Genomic DNA, 18,645 nt, shown 5'->3' with positions numbered 1-18,645 from the left:
AGCTTTCATTTGACACAGAAATGTATATGCTCCTATAACCTTCACATGTTGGTGCTCATTGGTCCTTTGACAGGGAAATGACCGGTTGCTACATCCATTTTTGGATTTATGAATTAATGTTACATACCCATTGATTCTTGAATAATATAATGCCTAAACTTAGTTTAACTGTCATACTCCATCAGAAAGCAAAATATAAGTTTGTTTTACTCCTTTGTCTGTAGACAAAGTAAATGTAAACAAACACTATAGAGCTTCAAAACATGGTTAAAACTATCATTTTGATATAATGGGTGGTTAGTCCTTGCATCTATAGCTCTGTCTATAAATTTGAGAGAGGTTACATTTATCCAGCCACATCCCTCAGCTTTTACCGAAACAGGGGCAGGGAAATGCTTTGTTGCTGTTTCAACTGCTGATTGCCCCTTTAATGTATTGACAAGCCATATATGCCGTTTCCAAGGAGACCCTAGTGTTCTTTGTTTAATCTTCATTTTATAACACATTTGAATGAGCTCAGTCTTTGTTTCTTTCTTAAATTATCTTAGTCACAAGAATCCGAAGGCTTTGACATTTCTCATCAAACAATAATTTACTAGCTACATTTCTATTTTAGAGCAGCTCTTAATTGTGTTGTGATATAGATGAAATACTTATTGAATTAAATTGTTTTACTTCTACCAGGGTTGGGGTCAATTCTAAATTGAGTTGTGTATTGCTCTTTAATTCCAATGAAAGTCTTGAATTTGAATAGAATTTGAATTGGCCACACCCCACAGGAAGCAGATTTTGAATTGTATTTGAATTGATGGAAGTGGAATTTAATTGAATGAAACTGAATCAAATGTAGGGCTCTATTCAACCTGCATCGCGGAAGTTTAGTTTTATAGAGTGACTGAAATTTAAAGGCAATGTAAATTTACTTTTAATCTGTCTGCATATTTCAAGACATGTCATATGAGGGTGCAGTGAGATACCCGATGGGTTGAACGATACTCTTTTCATCAATTATCTTGAAAAAACGAATGCTTAAAAACTGGAAATCAACACCAAACCTCCATTGTTAAGACAATGGAAAAATCATATGCTTCATTATCTAAATATTGAAAGAGCGTGTGCAACGGAAAGGAAGAACATTTTGCAATTTGAGGACGTGGCAGAGAGTAGTGCAGACACTGTAGATAAGGGTGAGAACAGATGGGTCTGGGCAGGTGTGATGTCGTTGATGTTTGTGTGCGTCTGTATGTTGTCTTTTGCATGTGTATGTTTGGTATTGTTCAAAATTATTTGTATTGTTTTTTAAATTACAGCAATGTTCCCACTTTAGCAGATACTGCATTCAAGGTAAACGCTGCATATGTCGGCTCAATCAGAAAGGACCTTAAAATGTTTATTGCGAAATCTGTAACGCTGAAGCATTACAGATTGAATAGAGCCCTTAATATTTTTTACTTTTGAATTTTACCTCCTTCATTTATTCTACACATCACTATACACATGTTTATTTTAACATCATGTATACCAATACCATGTATAATACAGTATTTTTAAAACTCATTCTCCTAAAACAAGTTTTAAATAATTACAGTGCACTCTGGAAATATTCTGAGATCATTTTGTCATATTTGATTATTTGATGTATTCTTTGCATTTGTGTCCAATTCAAATTTAAATGTATGGGTTGCGACATTCCAAATTGACCCCATCCCTGAGATCTACTTTTACTATCTTCTCCTTATTTACAATCAAACAAATGAGATCAATGACATGTTTAGTCTCATCCTTTTAGCGGGTGGTCGTGTTGCTTACATTACTTGCCTACTGCTGTAGGTGTAGAAACTCCATACCCTCCATCATACACATACAGTAGCCTAAACCCACACCTGCTGTCTATCTTCACCTCCATTAGAGGTGTCTCTGGTTATTGTCCTCTCTTGTCAGTGTCTGTCTCTGTCTGGCCCTTGGTGTGTGGGGAAGGGTTAGGACTACGACTGGCCTACCTTAGCCTTTACTACTGTTACCTGGATTTTACATACAACTGTGCCTGAGCTCTGTTGAGGAGCAAGTGCTGAATGGCCAGGCAAAGAACAAATCTAAAGTGGTGGATAATGTAGGTCGCTCTAGTTGCAAATTAATAAATAGTGGAGGCTGTCTTAAAATCACCATGGCTGTTTATACCTGATGCTATAATGTGTCCTTTGTCCTGATCGTGCCCAGACATGCGTCTACACATGGTATAAAAATGTGGCTCTTATCTGTCCAATGTGTCCACATATTGACCAGATTACCTGGTCCCTCCCTGTATTTGAATGATTTGAGACACATTCTTTCAAAATAATATTTATTTATTTATTCTTAAACACATATTTATGCCCTGAGTCTGATTATAGAAGGCTGAATAATGATGATTAAATGGTTTAATTTTCTAGATCCATCTACATACACAACGTGTGCCTGACAGCTTCTGCAGGTGGTCAGGAAGACTTGATCACAATCAGATCAAAATGTGTATTTTAATCTGTACACTGGTCTCAAAATGTTGGATGTTGGATGCATGTTAGCACCAGGTATAAACTATTTAATAAGTTGAGAACTGGGGTGTATGGTCAATCAACATCACATAATAATATAATATTTACCATTTAGCAGACGATTTTATCCAAAGCGACTTACAGGGTGGTCTCAGAATTCAAACCCACTATCCTGGTGTTGCAAGTGCCATGCTCTAACAACTGAGCTACAGAGGACCAATTTTAATTGTATGGGCTTAGACGCCATACGACATGGTCATGAATGGAGGGTCGTTAGGACCTTGTTAAGTCTAATGGCATTCAGGAATAAAGTTAAACATCTCTCACTCGTTAATTAGAGAGGGACCAGGGTTCATGTGCATGGCCTTAGAATGATTGACAGGGCAACGAGGTAGTGTGTGAGAACATGCCTGGTAATGAATGGGAGGTCCCAGACTTTTCATAAGCAGGTGTGTCTATGGAGTCTACCAATGTAGCCTGCTGTGGTGAGCTCCAAGAATGCATCACAATGGTCCATGTCAGAGCTATCTGTTAACAAATAGATGCCTCTGGTCCATGTAAGTCAGACCCCAATGCAAATCAGATCAAATGTATTTATAAAGCCCTTTTTATATCAGCAGATGCCACAAAGTGCTTATACAGAAACCCAGTCTAAAACCCCAAACAGCAAGCAATGCAGATGTAGAAGCATGGTGGCTAGGAAAACCTCCCTGGCAAGGCAGGAACCTAGGAAGAAACCTAACAAGGAACCAGGCTCTGAGGGGTGGCCAGTCCTCTTCTGGCAATGCCGGGTGGAGATTATGAGAGTACATGGTCATTAAGGCCAGATTGTTCTTCAAGCTTTTCAAAGATTCATAGATGACCAGCAGGGTCAAATAATAATCACAGTGGTTGTAGAGGGTGCAACAGGTCAGCATCTCAGGAGTACTGTAAATGTCAGTTGGCTATTCATAGCCAATCATTCAGAGGTCGAGACAGCAGGTGTGGTACAGAGAGAGAGAGAGAGAGAGAGAGAGAGAGAGAGAGAGAGAGAGAGAGAGAGAGAGAGAGAGAGAGAGAGAGAGAGAGAGGAAGGCAGAGAGAGAGGGGGAGTCAAAGACAGCAAGTCCAGGACGAGGTAGCACATCCGGTGAACAGGTCAGGGTTCCATAGCTGCAAGTAGAACAGTTGAAACTGGAGCAGCAGCACGACCAGGTGGACTGGGGAAAGCCAGGAGTCATCAAGCTAGGTAGTCCTAGGACTCAGGTCCTCTGGGAGGGGAGGGAGAGAGGGAGGGAGGGAAGGAGAGAGAGAGAGCAAGAGAGAGAGATAATTAGAGGGAGTATACACTAGGTTCACACTTGACACCAGATAAGACAAGAGAATTTCACCAGATAGGACAGACTGACCCAAGCCCCCCGGCACATAGACTATTGCAGCATAGATACTGAAGGCTGAGACAGGGGGTTTCGGGGGACACTGTGGCCATTCCGACGATTGCCATGGACAAGGCCAACTATGATGGACATAACCCCACCCACTTTGCGAAAGCACAGTCCCCACCCCACTAGAGGGATATCAACAGAGCACCAACTTACTAACCTGAGACAAAGCTGAGTATAGCCTCTCAGTGTCACTGGTCATCCCCAAAGCCAACACCTCCTTTGGCCGCCTTTCCTTCCAGTTATCTGCTGCCAATGATTGGAACGAATTGCAAAAATCACTGAAGCTGGAGACTTATATCACCCTCACTAACTTCAAGCATCGGCTGTCAGAGCAGCTTACCGATCGCTGCAGCTGTACACAGCCCATCTGTAAATAGCTCATCCAACCAACTACCTACCTCATCCCCATATTTGTTTTTTGTTTTTTTTCTGCTCTTTTGCATACCAGTATTTCTACTTGCACATACTCATCTGCACATCTATCACTCCAGTGTTAATTGCTAAATTGCAATTACTTCGCCACTATGGCCTATTTATTGCCTTACCTCCTTACTTCATTTGCACACACTGTATACAGATGTTCTATTGTGTTATTGATTGTACGTTTGTTTATCCCATGTGTAACTCTGTGTTGTTGTTTTTGTCGCACTGCTTTGCTTTATCTTGGCCAGGTCGCAGTTCTAAATGAGAACTTGTTCTCAACTGGCTTACCTGGTTAAATATAGGTGAAATTAAATATTTTAAATAGCCAATGAAGATCTCCTCCACCGCACAAGCCTGAAGGGGTGCAAGACCGGACAGGAATATTACATCAGGGACTCAACCCACTCAAGTCGAGTATAGATCAAAAAATCCTGGCACGACTTGACACACCCCTACTAGGGATGGCATGGAAGAGCACTAGTAAGCCAGTGACCCCATAATAGGGTCAGAGGCAGAGAATCCCATTGGAGAGAGGGGAGCCGGCCAGGCAGAGGCAGCAAGGATGGTTCGTCATGCCAGTGCCTTGCCGTTCACCTTCACACCCCTGGGTCTTCCACATTGTCATCGATAACCAGTAGTACAACCTTAATGGAAACTTGAAAGACTTAACTTCACCAGAGTCTCTTAGAACCATGCAGCCACATTTGGACTAGATACAGTACATTACCTGCACAGCTACCATAGATAGTAGTCGGGCCTTCATTTTACCATACTTTCTTTATTGGTCATTTGCACAGATATTCTGTCACAGTGACCAAGCTGACATACAACACAAACATCACAGGCTGGGAGCATCTCATGGGCACTTAGGGGTAAAGCAGTAGGTAGTATGCAGAGATATTGTAGCTGGTAATCCTCTGGCTGACGGATCACTCCCTGCAAATTTCCCCAAAGGCAGCTCGGGGGTTCGAATATTGGCCTGCCTTTCTAACCTTGAAGCTACTGCTCTGCTCTGTCCTCACTCCCTTGCCTTTGTTCAACCATTTCACTTGGCTTAGCAACCCTTCCCTCAAAGTATTTAATTAACTTAGAAATGTGGGTGAAACTATCCCTTAATATCTCACCCCTAGCGGTTAAGCCTAGCAGTTAAGAGTGTTGGGCCAGTAACTGATAGGTCGCTGGTACAAATCCCGGAGCCAGGTGGAAAAATATGACACATTTAGGTTTTTAACGCATTCAGTTGTGCAACTGATTGGGTACCCGTTTCACCCTCTCTTTTGCAGCGGAAGAGATGGGCCAGGATATACTCTTGCTTTTGAACAACTCATCTAAAGAATAACATAAAAGCCTTTAACACGGTGAGAATTCTGTATTTTTTTATACACAAGGGGAGGTCCAAATCTATTTAAAGATTTGTTGTGTATTTTGAAAACTGATTGTTAGAAGGAATTTATAATTCATTGAATACTTTGTGCTCACAACAGAGTCAAATGTGAGAGGGCAGCCCAGGTGACCAAGTGGCTGAACTACATCTGGCCGGCAAACCAGGTTGCGGAGTACATGAAGGAGACCGCAATCCAGTGGGTTCAGTGGACCAAACAGAATGGGGCCAAGACAGTTGAGATAGTCCAAGAGTATCCACATCTGCTGGATACTTCAGGCGTGGTGGGTCAATTTTTTTAACAAAAACATTAGACTTGAATTCTGTTTGCTGTGATTAACTAGCCTGGCTGACGCGACCCACGTGACACACAGCGCAGGGAGAGCTGTGACTACACTGGACTGGAAAGGAGGCTTTTTGTTAATGCAATATTCGCAAAGAAATTGTGCGACGGGTTTCTCTCAAATCTTTTTTTTTTCCTTGGGTTGAGACCTCTCATTGTTCAGATTTAAATCCAACCATTTTAAAGAAGGGGGCGGCGCTCAGGGGCTGTGTGTGGTTGTGCCTGTTTGTGTGAGAAAGACACAAAGGAGAGCGAACCAGTAAAAGCACAGCCCCCTTGATTATTGACACATTTCAGACTCTGAAGTCAGGAGGACATCAATAGTTAGGTGTTAGGTAGACTAGTGATTAACTGCAATTGAAAAGTAATTGTTTGTCTGGCTACAGCATAACACAATTTGAAGTCATATGGGGCAGAGTCTCACAAGCATTAGAAATAGCATTGTTACAAATGTTACATTTTGGGAATTGTGAAAAGTGCTTTATGAATGAAATACAGTTATTAAGTAATGAGTCATTAACTCATGTCCTTAATAGAGTGACCTTCAAATGTAATATTTTACACTTGTTCTGTGTAACAATGTTTTAACTCGACCCAAATGTAGACCATTACTGTATGGCAAAACAGAATGATGTGTATGTGTGCTGTCACCTAAGATAGCTGAAGTGTGCCAGTGAATGTGAATATCTAATGATTAGCTCTGGCACTGTCTGGTAGACAGATCTGTGTTAATACAGACAAACGCACGCATGTTTAGTTTTTCTCCAATTGCAATCTGAGTGTGCACATCAAGTTCAACTGAAATGTGTCTTCCGCATTTAACCCAACATTTAACCCAACCCCTCTGAATCAGAGAAGTGCAGGGGGCTGCCTTAGGCTTTAGTCTGATGTATGGACTGTTTGGTTCATTAAATAATATAAATCAATTCTAATAATCAATTCTATTTTATGAAATCTTATCTTGTGAAATAATACATATTTAGACAATAGGGCTTTGTTTCAATGTGCTATTTTTAAAAAACGTATATATTATTGTACATTCTCTGATGTTCTGAAATGCAGGCAATAGAAATGAATTATTTTAAATTCAACAGTGTACCTTGATTGTGAGTATAGGAAAGGGAGGGGGTGGAATGGTACAGAAGGCAAAAATATGCAAGCTAAATTGAAATTAGGATGACACTGACATAACCCAAGGATTACATAAATAATTACCCAGCTGCTGGGTCAATCCCCCAACCCAATGTGCTGGGTTTATGTCACAACCCAACACACCGGGTTGTTTTAACCCAGCAGTCTAGTCTAATTTACCCAGCAGTTCGGTCAAGCGCTAAATGGAAGCACAACCCAAACCCGCTGAGTTGAATTAACCCAATGCTGTGTTTTTCCAATATTGACCAAGTGCTGGGTTGTCGAAAATACACAAATTGGATTAATTTTAACCCAGAATTTTTTTAGAGTAACAATAATTCATTTTGGAACAGTAATATGAATTGCCATAAAATTAGGCATAACTCAATTCCTACCTTTTAAGATGCCAAAGTGTTAATTGTTTTCAGTAATTGTTTTCAGTATCCTAATTTTGTTTTGTTTTCTGATTGTTTCAGTGCATGTGTTCAACAAGCTTTGGACGAAGGACTTCCACAGGGCCGCCATCTCCAAAATTCACTCAAAAGGCAAACAATTCTGAACTGGGTTTGATTTAGTTTTTGTTGTTTTAATTATAAAATGTTTGTTAATTATCTTTTAAACTTCCATTGGTCCATATATTGCTCAGTTATCACTTGGCTCATGTAAATAATTCTGTATTTATCCCTTTAAACATCCTAAGGTCAACATCGCCATAGTGTTCACATTTCTCTCATGTAAATGTTGTAGCTACATAAAAAGAATAAACCATTTATTTGGGAAATATCCAGTCTTTGCTATTTTCTTCATTACCATGCTGGATTTATTTGTATCTGTTAAAGACATTGAATACATGTTGCTTAGTATATTTACTACATTTTATATGCTTAGTTTTTTTCTCTGTGAAGTAAGTTAATTTAAAGTTATGTGATTTGGTTTATATAGATACATTTCAATATACAATAACCAAAAACCTGATGTAATTTGCATATTCATACTGAGTTTGCAACAGAATTTTCGCCACAAGTTTTCCAAAATTGTTTGTCAGAAGTTCACAAGTTTCCACAACTATACTGAACAAAAATATAAACGCAACATCCAGAAATGTCAACGATTTGACTAAGTTACAGTTCATAGGAGTAAATCAGACAATTGAAATAAATGAATTAGGCCATAATATATGGATTTCACATGACTGGGCAGGGGCGCATCCATGGGTGAGCCTGGGAAGGCATAGGCCCATCCACTTGGAGCCAGGTCCACGCACTGAGGAGCCGGGCCCAGCCAATCAAAATAATTTTTTTCCCCAGAAAAGGGCTTTATTACAGACAAGAAATACTCTTGAGCACCCCCTCCCCCCTCCTCAGATGATCCCGCAGATGAAGATGCCGGATGTGGAGGTCTCGAGCTGGCGTGGTTACACGTGGTCTGTGGTTGTGAGGCTGGATGGATGTACTGTCAAATTCTCTAAAATGACGTTGTGGTAGAGAAATGTTGTGGTAGAGAAATGAACATTGAATTCTCTGGCAACAGCTCTGTTGGACATTCCTGCAGTCAGCATGACAATTGCACGCTCCCTCAAAACTTGAGACATCTGTGGCATTGTGTTGTGTGACAAAACTGCACATTTTAGAGTGGCCTTTTATTATCCCCAGCGCAAGGTGCACTTGTGTAATGATCATGCTGTTTAATCAGCTTCTTGATATGACACACCTGTCAGGTGGATGGATTATCTTGGCAAAGGAGAAATGCTCACTAAAAGGGATGAAAACTAATTTTTGAACAACATTTTAGAGAAATAAGCATGAAACATGCTTATTTAATGTATGAAACATTTTGGGGATTTTTTATTTCAGCTCAGGAAACATGGGACCAACACTTTACATGTTGCATTTATATTTTCGTTCCGTATAATTTGCATGTGAAAATGTGAGCTTGCTGCAAATTTGCGGCAAATTGGCCAAAGGTTTGCCACAACTGTTTGCCAGAGTTCTGGCTTGCATTGTGACATCACCAAAATATTCCATTTGCAATAAAGTAAAGTAAAGTAGAACTGCATTTGCAATAAAGTAAAATAAAGTAAAACTGCTAAAAATGTGGCAAAGAAATGTACTTTATGTCCTGAAAACAAAGAGTTATGTTTGGGGCAAATCCAACTCAACACATCACTGAGTACCACTCTTCATATTTTCAAGCATGGTGGTGGCTGCATCATGTTATGGGTATGCTTGTCATCGGCAAGGACTAGGGATTTTGAATACTTTCTGAAGACATTGAAGGTGCCGTTGTGGTTTACCACCCCATAGTGGGTTCAAAAGACTGAGTAGGTGGAGGCCCCTTATTCATCCCCATGCAGTGTACAATTTCAAATAGCAGGTTTGCTATTAGCGGGTTTCCACCACACATTGTAATTACACCTTTCAACAATACAGAGTGATCTGATGCACATCTGAGGCAGGTGATACAGTGAGATCCATGGGGAGCTTCAGAAGTGAGATTCTTTCTTCTCTTATTTGGGGAAGGTCGTGCTGGACCTTGACGCAGAGAGTCAAATTGAGAAATTTCTTTAGACCTGACCTTGAGGTGCCCTTTGGACATTCTGCTCAGAAAGAATCTCTCATACATTCTGGTCTGCTGTCTGCCAACAAGAGACTTCTGATATTGTTTCCCCCCCGCAATAGACCAATGGCATACAGCATACACGGTACAAAGCTGCAACAATGTGAGACTGGTATTTTTTCTACATTGCACTTTGGGTGACACTTGGGTTGAAATTAAAGATAATTGGGTTGACACACATACACTCTTACAGACACACAAGCCGGTGCCGAGTGTGTCGACAAAGTGCCCAAGGGCAGAGAGAACCTGTGTGATGAATTCAGCTGGCAGTGCATTGAGACTGGCTGTGGTACGCAAGGGTGGAGGGAGGTGGGGTGATGGTTATGGTGGTGGTGGTGGGGGTGATACATTCACTTAAAAACCCTGTATCAGACATGCATTCTAGATACCGGGCCTTTTTTCAGTTGAGTTCAGAGGGGGAAGATGTAAGTTGTGATTTATTTCCCCAGCCCAGTGTCCCTCCTCCGGCCTTCCTCCACACCACCTCAGGATTGATGCTCTCTGCTGAGACATTTCCATTAGTATGGGTTTGTGGAGGTTGGGGGCTGGGGTGTAGATAACTCAGGAGTGGCAGGTAGCTTCCTACTGTAAATGATAAATGGATTAGGGAGGGTTGGTGAGGAAAGGGGAGGGCTCTGACTGCCGAGATAGGTGTGGAGTTTTCTCCCTGTTTCTCTGTCAGTGGAGGAGCAGGATGGATGGTTTGAGAGGGTACTTTAGTGTTTGATTCATGCCGTGTTATTGGTGCAGTATGCATATGCAAGCAATCCCAGGGGGAAGACTCATGCATATATTTTCTATAACATGCACAGACACCTCTTGAGTTTCAAAGGCCGCTAAGAGCAGGAAGGGAAGTGGGCTCTTCAGGTCCGAACTCAATGAGCAATATTGGGTTGGCATAACTGTCGCACAGTGCTCCCATACTTGTTGTTGTTGTTGTTGTTGTTGTTGTTGTCGTTTTGAAAGGATGTTGGGCTTCGCTGCAAAAGAGACACTGACTAAAATAAATCCATACCTTCATTAAATCCCTCTTGACTACTGCAACAACCTTCTATCAGGCTACCAATGAAAACAATCTCCAACTCGTACAAAATGCTGCTGCCACACAGTTCCTAACAGGAACCAAAAGGCCTTAACACATCACACAAATACACTGTATATCTGCTGTTTCTCTGTTTCTTGTTTACCTTTTTGTAAAGTATATTGAGACTTGTTCAATAAAATACGACTTGACTTGATGGATGTAGAGTGGTGAAGCAGTGGTCAAGCGAAACATCTTTTCTTGTTCAGCAATTGAGGTGAAACTTCCGGAGAGGGGCTTGAACCAGCGATTTGGAATTACGTAAATTTAAGATTACAGATATTTTAAGCACCTGTACACTCAGATCCGCAAAGAAGATCCTCAGTTTAGAGAAATCATCTCACGTACAGTAATGGTCAGGCCCTTTTCCATACCTGTGCCCTCATTTTTGTTGTTGTCGGGGGTGTGGGGGCATTCCGCTCCCTTCTGCGAGTTTGCAGAATCCCCAACCCCCCGCCCCCTTACCCCTCTGCCCTGAGGCCCATCTGTAATTGCTGTTTGGCTAGAGGTAACGTTAAGGGGGTTTTATTGAGCAGATGCTGGGACAAAAGCAGATGTTTGAAGCACGCTGACAGAGATGGAACCTGTGTCCTTCACTCTGAATATTTCTGTAATAATCCTACCCCCAGGCTATGAAAACACACAAACAGAGACACTGTAAACACACACACAATCTCTCCCTCTCTGTCGCTCTCTCTCTGTCTGTCTGTCTCTCTCACACACACACTGTAAACACCCACTCAGACATAAAAACATACATAAACACACAAACCACAGTCAAAACTCCCTCCCTTAATTCTCCCTATGAATGTCATGTCTCGCAAATTGTAAACTTTATACAGGTATAATGAAGATTGTGCGTAATTAATCTGGGGATGTCTGAAATGTTTAAGGCTTAGGGTATGTGGTGGGAAATGCGTAGACATTCTGATTGCACTGTTTTGGAGTGGGAGCTCCGCCTCTCTGTATCAGCTGGAAGACTAGCAATGACACCATGATGGGCAGAGCCGGCCAGCCCACAAAGCAACACTGCGGCCGTTAGGGGGTCCCCGACCAAACTCTGTTGAGAGTTTGAATAGTAGAATACACATGCTGCAATTTCAAAAATTGTCAGTGCATCAGCAATTTTCCTATTGTCAGATAATGTTTTAAGCTAGCTAGCTAGGTACATTTGGCTAACCAGATATCTAAACCTTGTAATGATAATGGCTGGATTATCAACCAGGCATGCAGGGCATGTGCCAAGGGGCTCAAACCTCCAAGGTTTTTTATTCATTTAAACACAGTATAAGCCATATAAAAACACAGTAAACTACATCAAAGCTTATCTGCTCAGAGGAAATGCAGGTTAATTTGGCCTATTAGGCCTACTTACAAATAGACCTTAGTGTTACGAAACCATTAACTAGCCTACAGATATTGTTGCACTCGCTTAGTCTAAGGGTCCTAAGCCTAGTTACATGGTCTGTAAACTGAATGAATGTGGGCATTTATGTGATAATTGAGTGTTTGAGGACCATGTTGAATGCACATGTGCCCAGGAGACAGCAATTTACCGAGTCCAGGGCCAGCTCCATCATTACCTCTTGGTCGGCCAGTCCAAGTGGATCGTCACGTGTTCAGACGGTGATGAAAATAAATGTATACAAAAAGGAAACTACAAACAGGAATGACAAAACTAAAGATTCAAACCCAAATGAAAGATCTCATGGCCAACAACACCATCTCATTCCTTCATATCTCTCTCCCTTTTCTTTGTAGAAGTGATTGTACTGACCTGCCAGAACAGGACCTGTGACAAGGATCAATTCCCACCAACAATGACACCACAACTTGACACACTGCAGGCCACTCTCCAGGTCCTGTCACTCCCACCAGTCTCTGTCCTTTATCCGCCTTTGTCAGTGTTTGTGTGTGTGTGTGAGAGAGAGAGAGAGAGAGAGAGGAGAGAGAGAGAGAGAGAGAGAGAGAGAGAGAGAGAGAGAGAGAGAGAGAATGCTGGTAGGGGACTTAATGGATTATGGCTTTTTGGGGAGACACCCCTTTTGAAAGAGACTCATCAATTGAAGATGCCCTTTCTGCCATTGTCCTCCTCTTTCCTCTCCTATGTGTGTGTCTGTTTTGTGCTGAGCCACGACTGACCTCTTAATCGCTGCCTCAGGTGGACTTTTCACAGGTAATGGGTTTCACAGACAGCAGCTTCTGAGCCTAATGCCCACTCTTCCTTTTAATAAAAGGACTTCCTTCTTATTGTTGATTCACTTCAAATGTAAACATTACACATCTTCCAACACTCATTGTCACCAAGGTTGGGAACCAACCTTTCCTCCCGAGGGTTTGAACCCTCAGGAAAGAAAGCCTGCCGCTGCATCACACTTAAAACGCCACGCCACCCTTCTCCTCTTCTTTGTGTTCAGTTGTTATCAGACACTATTGTCATCCGAGGCAATGAAATTCCAACAAAATATATGCACAATTGCAAACATTAAAACACATTGTAAATGCCAGAGAGTTATTCATTACTAATATAATAATTCAGGCAGTAATTCTAGCATTATAAGATCTATAAAGATCTAATAGCATATAATAAAGTAGATAGACCATGTCTGGAAGATAATTATCCTGCTCAAACAGCCACACTCTGTGACACTGTCTGATGTGACATACAAGACTCTTGATTAAAAGTGCCAAAAACAAGGGAAGGGATCCGGTTGCAGCTTCTCAAACGACATAGTTAGCTGGCCTGTCTGACAGATGTCATCTGTATTTCCTGCTCTGTGAGAGAGACCTGTCTGTGGAACATTCCTCAAACAGCCCAGACAACTGACCATCAACTCTCTCTGAACTGCCCTCATAGGTGACGATTATTAATGGTGTGTGCATACAATGTTGAAACTGTGTATTGTCAATCCTCCAGTTGTCAAGAGAGAATGTGACTTAAATTCAACTGATACCTGTTTGTTCAACTTCAATAGCTATAGCTAACTATGAATGGATTATTAGACAATGTGGTATTTGTTTTTGTGGGAGATGGATCTTTTCAATGGGAGCTTGATCTTTTCTAATGTTGTCACACATCTGTCCTCAATGATGCAATATGTTCATCAGGGCTGAACAAAAAATATTGTGCGAGTGGAGGAAAGTGGAGGAAAGGTCTTTAATTTTTAACTTTTACCACCATTTGTCAGAAACAGGCCCCCTTTCTAAAGGAGGAACAGTGGCCCTTGTTCAAGGAGCACCTCCGCTGAGGTCATGACACTGCACCTCGGCCCAAATCCGATACCCTGGTCTGCTCACTATGCGGGCCCATGAAAGATAAGGAAATGGGGTCCGGTAGTCAGGCGTTACCCCCTAACCCTGGCTCTGCCCTGGGGGTCAGCCACACACCCATCCCTTTCCACTACTCCCCCAGGGACGAGCTGATGACAGGTAGCTGCTCAGACGAGGGGAAAGGGTCTGCAAATCAAAGAGACGTGGTGTGGAGACACAGGGAGGAAGGAGGGGGAGCACTGTGTGCGATGAGAGATGGTACCTAACAGACAGGATCATTGAGATGGAGAGAATCTCCTGAATCGTAAGCCTGGTTAAAAACAGAGACCGCTTATCTCTACAACCGTTATCTTATCAAGAATATGGCTCCCCTCCCAATGATCCCTAACACGTGTCTGTCAAATGGAGTCTCCTTTATTATTTGTAATTGACCTAATGAGGCCAGGATATTTGGTCAATAATGTCTCAGGTTTCAAATTGTTGCATTTCCCTGCTGTTTTGGCCAACGTGTTATGCTGAACATTCTCTTTAAGTTTGTTTTGAGCCTATGGCAATCACTTATGTTTGAGAATCTGAGCCACTAACAGAACTTATTGTGAAACATGTCAACCTGGGCTCAGGGGTAGATGTAACATAGTAAATGTAAATCTAGGACACTCCAATTAGTATGCAATGTTATATTTCGTATGCTATTAATTTGTGGATGCCCATCATCCATTTCATATGATATGTTACGAATTACAATTCATATAATATATTTTAAGAATTGCAATTTGTATAATACGTTACAAATTGCAATTTGTACAATATGTTACGAATTTGGAAAATGTATGATATATTACGAATTCCAATTTGTTGCCACTAATGTTAGCTAGGTGGCTAGGTGGCTAACGCTAACATTAGCTAGGTGGCTAATGTTAGGGGTTAGGGTTAGGGTTATGAGCTAGGTTAAAGGGTTAAGGTTAGGGTTTGCTAACATGCTAAGTAGTTGCAATGTAGATAAAAAAAGTAGTAGGTAGTTGCTAAAATGCTAAACTTGTCCATGATGAGATGCGAACACACAACCTTTGGCTTGCTAGGCGTTCGCGTTATACACCAACCCATCCAACCTCTTGTCATGTTTGCCTTAAATAACCTTCTGTCTTATGTAACCAAACGTAACGTATCATACTCATTTTAGTGTCTAGGATGTAAGTTTACTATGTTACATTTAGTCCATCTGACCAAGTTGTCAATCTTCTTCATCTCCACCTCATAAACTTTAAATGTGTAATTCTGGAACTAACATTTACATCAATGTTGACATGTGGAAGCCTTTGAACCTTTTTTAGGATATGTATTGTATCCTGTCAACTCTGACTTGCAGCTCTTTTTCTCTCTCAGGGTGGTTGTTTTTGGAATGTCGACAACTTTATTTTTCTCTAGCTGGTAGTTTCCCTGATCGACAGCTTGCGGATGTTGATTGAGAAGTGTTAGATTTCAGGACAGAGTGCTATAGAATAACCTCCACTGTTTCCTCTTCAAACTGACTGCAGGACCACTAAATTTACTCCGAGTTCACTAGGTCGAAATTATCTTATAGTAACACCAAAAATATGTCTTTGGATTGGATTGGATTCAATGGATACTTCATTATTTAGATAACAAATCCCATTACATTTGCAGAAGAACAAGAAAGAACGTGGAAAGCAAAGCTCACAGAAAACCAGACTACTATTTAAAAGGGAAAATTTGATACTCACATAGGCTACTGTTTAATCAACTGCAGTAGGTAATTGCTAATCATATGTTACTTTAGAACTTATATTCACAAAACAATCTGTTCTGACCTTTTACACTGGACTACAGGAGATATCCACCTATATGTTTTTTAGGCTATATTGTAACTCATATTTAGGCCATATTGTACCTGCTTTTTAGGCCATATTGACTGAAAACCAATTGGCAGCAGATAGCCAAATCAAGCCCCTATGTCATAACAATACCCTAACACAAAGGCTGCCATGGTGAACACAAGCATCCCATAACACAAACATAATGTCTATCACCATTTAATGTTACCACAAATACATAACTAACATATACATATATACAACATACAAATACATAACCAACACACATATACATATACACACATATACATATACATATATATATATATATATATATATATACACACAAATACATAACCAACAAATATATATATATATATGTATACAGTTGAAGTCGAAAGTTTACATACACCTTAGCCAAATACGTTTAAACTCAGTTTTTCACAATTCCGGACATTTAATCTTCGTAACACTTCCTGTCTTAGGTCAGTTAGGATCACCACTTTATTTTAAGAATGTGAAATGTCAGAATAATAGTAGAGAGAATGATTTATTTCAGCTTTTATTTCTCTCATCACATTCCCCGTGGGTCAGAAGTTTACATACACTCAATTAGTATTTGGCAGCATTGCCTTTAAATTGTTTAACTTGGGTCAAACATTTTGAGTAGCCTTCCACAAGCTTCCCACAGTAAGTTGGGTGAATTTTGGCCCATTCCTCCTGATAGAGCTGGTGTAACTGAATCAGGTTTGTAGGCCTCCTTGCTCGCACACGCTTTTTCAGTTCTGCCCACACATTTTCTATGGGATTGAGGTCAGAGCTTTGTGATGGCCACTCCAATACCTTGACTTTGTTGTCCTTAGGCCATTTTTCCACAACTTTGGAAGAATGCTTGGAGTCATTGTCCATTTGGAAGACCCATTTGCGACCAAGCTATAACTTCCTGACAAATGTCTTGAGATGTTGCTTCAATATATCCACATAATTTTCCATCCTCATGATGCCATCTATTTTGTGAAGTGCACCAGTCCCTCCTGCAGCAAAGCACCCCCACAACATGATGCTGCCACACCCATGCTTCACGGTTGGGATGGTGTTCTTCGGCTTGCAAGCCTCCCCCTTTTTTCTCCAAACATAACGATGGTCATTATGGCCAAACAGTTCTATTTTTTGTTTCATCAGACCAGAGGACATTTCTCCAAAAAGTACAATCTTTGTCCCCATGTGCAGTTGCAAACCGTAGTCTGGCTTTTTTATGGCGGTTTTGGAGCAGTGGCTTCTTCCTTGCTGAATGGCCTTTCAGGTTATGTCGATATAGGACTCGTTTTACTGTTGATATAGATACTTTTGTACCCGTTTCCTCCAGCATCTTCACAAGGTCCTTTGCTGTTGTTCTGGGATTGATTTGCACTTTTCGCACCAAAGTACGTTAATCTCTAGGAGACAGAATGCGTCTCCTTCCTGAGCGGTATGACGGCTGCGTGGTCCCATGGTGTTTATACTTGCGTACTATGGTTTGTACAGATGAACGTGGTACCTTCAGGCGTTTGGAAATTGCTCCCAAGGTTGAACCAGACTTGTGGAGGTCTACAATTTGTTTTCTGAGGTCTGATTTCTTTTGATTTTCCCATGATGTCAAGCAAAGAGGCACTGAGTTTGAAGGTAGGCCTTGAAATGCATCCACAGGTATACCTCCAATTGACTCAAATTATGTCAATTAGCCTATCAGAAGCTTCTAAAGCCATGACATAATTTCCGGAATTTTCCAATCTGTTTAAAGGCACAGTCAATTTAGTGTATGTTAACTTCTGACCCACTGGAATTGTGATACAGTGAATTATAAGTGAAATAATCTGTCTGTAAACAATTGTTGGAAAAATGACTTGTGTCATGCCCAAAGTAGATGTCCTAACCAACTTGCCAAAACTATAGTTTGTTAACAAGAAATTTGTGGAGTGGTTGAAAAACTAGTTTTAATGACTCGAAATTTGAATTACATATCCTAGAGCAGGAGTATTCAAATCTTACCCTATGTGGTCCATAGTAGTGCTTGTTTTCTGTTCTACCTGATAACTAATTGCACCCACCAGGTGTCCCAGGTCTAAATCAGTCCCTAGTTAGAGGGGAAGAATGAAAAAAAAAGTGGAACTGGCTTCGAGGTCCAGATAAACATTGGACGGTACTAGGGCAGGGGTGTCAAACTCATTCCATGGAGGGCTGAGTGTCTGCTGGTCATTGGTTTCTCCTTTCAATTTGTGTCCAATTAATAAGACCTAAACAAACAGGTGAGGGGAGTTCCTAACTAATCAGTGACCTTAATTCATCAATCAAGTACAAGGGAGGAGCAAAACCCACAGAAACGTGGACCTCCGTGGAATGAGCTTGACATGTGTCCCAGAGTAGGTTTAATATAGCAACAGAAGAATATAGAAACAACAAAAGGATGGGGTCAACTGTTTCCTTTTGCACTGTTAATTATATTTTTGACAGAAATAGCTGCCTTTTTTTATTCACCATATAGTCTATTAACATTTACACCACGAATCATAACCTCCAATTTTGCAATGCTCAAAGGGTATTGGAAATTTACCTCAACTCCCCTACAACCAAAAG

Source organism: Salmo salar, chromosome 01 (genome assembly GCF_965601325.2).
Source record: "Salmo salar chromosome 01, fSalSal1, whole genome shotgun sequence".
Lineage (NCBI taxonomy): Eukaryota > Metazoa > Chordata > Actinopteri > Salmoniformes > Salmonidae > Salmo > Salmo salar.
Note: the sequence above shows the minus strand (reverse complement) of the source record.